Source organism: Ceratina calcarata, unplaced genomic scaffold, assembly GCF_001652005.2.
Source record: "Ceratina calcarata isolate Rehan_Ccalc_2016 unplaced genomic scaffold, ASM165200v1 scaffold25, whole genome shotgun sequence".
Taxonomy (NCBI): Eukaryota; Metazoa; Arthropoda; class Insecta; order Hymenoptera; family Apidae; genus Ceratina; species Ceratina calcarata.
Window position 1 is genome coordinate 1,613,265 of NW_017147017.1, and position 3,077 is coordinate 1,616,341.

Genomic DNA, 3,077 nt, shown 5'->3' on the forward strand with positions numbered 1-3,077 from the left:
GCGTTGCTTCCATTCATTTCTTATTCCCTCTCGCTCCTAATTTCTAATCTTCTTACGTGCGACGCGCCAAGGTATCAGAGAACGGATGAAAGAAAAACATTCGGAATCTGTACTTGATCCAGCGTAAGTACGGATTAAGTCCGTCTTACGTTAGAATAAATAGAGAACGGACAAGTGTGGATTAGGTCTGCAAATACACGAGGAACGAACTCGCTCGACCATCTCCCGAGGTAGGTAATTAAACTGAGAGCAAACATAAAGGATCTCGATACACTGGTCGGGTTTATTTATCGAGCCTTTTTACCCCGAAGAAGCTCTACGTCGCGCAGCTTCGATGTCCACCGAGCTCGGTATTAAATATCCGCGTAACAAGATCGTAATTATGAACCGAAGGCTAATATTCACGACGAGAGACTTCCCTAAATAAGAAACCCTGTCGAGGCAACGGTAACACGAGACGAAGCTGAGTCTAATGTCCGGAGACACGGAAAGAATGCCGCTTTCACTGGTGGTGTGACTCAGCTACCACAATTCTGACGCGAGTGATCACCGCAGAGTTTCTCCATTTCGATTTCACGCGATATCGGATAACTATGCCCAATCCAATATGTCTTGCCGCAGGAGGGAATATTATTAAATTTGTTGCAGATTTCATATTCACTTCCGTGAAACGTTTAATATCGTTCTTCGAATGTTCAAAGGACTCGAGGGCGCGAAATCCACAGATCAGGAAAGCACGAGAATCGCATTTCCTTCGGTAATCGGTTCAAGGAACACGATTTGTTGCGCGGTTGTACGTCACATAAATCTAAGTAAATACAGTTTCATGACCGGCGATGGAGGAGCACGCAACGCGGTTCAATCAAACCGGCGCGGCTCGGCGAGGACGAGAAACGATTCAGACAGCCTAGCCGGCAGATCTATCAGACACGGTACGCCGTCTGTCACGGTCTCTCATGAAAGACACAATGGCTGCCGCAAATGCATTTTATCGACGTATCGTCGATAATTTCCAGCGAAAGACTCTCCTCTTTTCACCCTTTCTTCTCCCTACCCATTCTCCAGCCCCATTGCTTCCAGCTCTCCACTTCAATTCCGTGTTTCCTCACCGAGTCACAGACTCGACGAAGACGAAAACGTTTTTTTTTTTTTGTCCTCTCTCCTCGTTCGTTTTTTCCCTTTATTCCTACCGAGAGACGCTGCCAGAGAATATTCCTCGACTTTTCACGCCCGCGTCAACGGAAATCTGTCTCTGTGTAAGTACAGCGTGGAGAGACACGCGACAATGGACGTCGAACGGTAGCAATTTTGAAATGTCGATATCAGTCACGAGAACAGCTCTTCCGCAGCTTTTTTCACGGCTTACCTGTGATCGCGACTCGCAGTTTGCTTTTTCTATACTTCGTAACGTGCCATTTCGCGTTTTCTCGATGGCCCGTGAACCTTCTCTTTCACGCGCGCTTCACAATTTTTTAATCTACTATAAAATATAAAATGAATAGATCACTACGTAAGGAGCTCATGGATGCGTGTTGTCTAATACAGTTTGTACGATAACTCCGTGCATGTCGCAAGAAAGTAGAGCATTTACGTCGTTTACCATGAATAAGACAAATTTCTATGCGCTACAGACAGCAGTTTTTGTGAATGGATTTTCTTACAGACAACGGGATGAGTCGTAAGAGGGTTGACTCGCGATAACCTTTGTAGTCTCTGATAAGACAATGCTCCCGAAAAGCCTTAATCGAAACACATTTGTCATAAAAATTATCTGTTGGCGAAGGATCAGTAAAAAGAGCAATCAACAGAAAGTAAAAGCTAGTACTGCTCATAAAGCTGGAACGTACCCACATTGTAGGAATATTCAATTTAAATTCCAGCGTGGAAAAAGGGATATGAGTCACCAGCTCATAGGTGGGTTCGCACGAAAAAGCGGACATCAAAGAGGAAGTAAAAGAACGAAGGGAGGAGAGAAGATGCGCGAGCCAGTTTCTCACGGCCAGTCTCAAGGATCCTGGGAGGAGGAAACTATTACGAGTGGCCTTCGAAAAAAAGGGACCGCGGCCCCGGGGGAGGGCCGCGCCTACTAGAAAATTAAAAAGCCAGGCCACTTGATCTCCATTCGCGGAACATGGTAGCGTCGATGCTCTCTCGACAACGGCGAACCGGCGTTGCGTAAACGTAACGGAATGCGAGCACAAGTGTTCTTCAAGTGCTCCAGCATGTTGGAGAAAATTCTCCAAGCGTCATAAAAATAGCTCGACGCAGAAAACGGTTACTTCTCCCACCTCGTTTACACCAGTTCAGATGAGCCGCTTTTACTATTCGCGACACCCGGACGTCGAACGCTTCGGTATGCCGAATACTCATTGATATGCATCTATTGCTAGCCGTGCCTCCATTACACCCTGCGGCAGAGGTTCCCAACGTTTACCCGATCATTTTTGGAAATTATTTTCTGTTCCCCTTCCTCTGTTCTAAAAAGAAATGCTCGTTCAGATTTCTTCTACACCCGACAAACGTAGGGGCGATCAGATCTTTAAGGATGTATTGGCTATACAGTCAATCCCAAAAGTTTATGCACTTTAGAAACGCATTTTTTAAAATGAAATCAGATTTCGGAAGAACATTGCTAATAATAAACAACAAAAAAAAAATTTTCGATTTTTCCGAGATTTTTCCAAGGGGTACCCCTTCAGATTTTGCGAAATTTTCGTTTTTTGCCAATAACTCCTAAACCGTTTGATTTACGGAAAATTTGCATCAGACCTTTCTTGTAGAGGATGACGAAATCTACAATTTCCATGTAAAAATTTGTCGCTAGCGTCAATAGTTAACGAGTAATTTGCAAAAAACTGTTTTCTCGTTTTTCGTAAATAACTCGTAAACTATTAATGCTAGCGAAAACTTTTTATACAGAAATTGTAGATTTCGTCATCCTCTACAAGAAAGGTCCTATGCAATTTTCTCGTAGGACCAGCAGTTTAGGAGTTATTGAGGGAAAACGAAATTTTTTGTCAAAACTTCGCCGTTTCGACGCTGGGATGGTCGGATTTTGTCAACATCAATAAAATGCC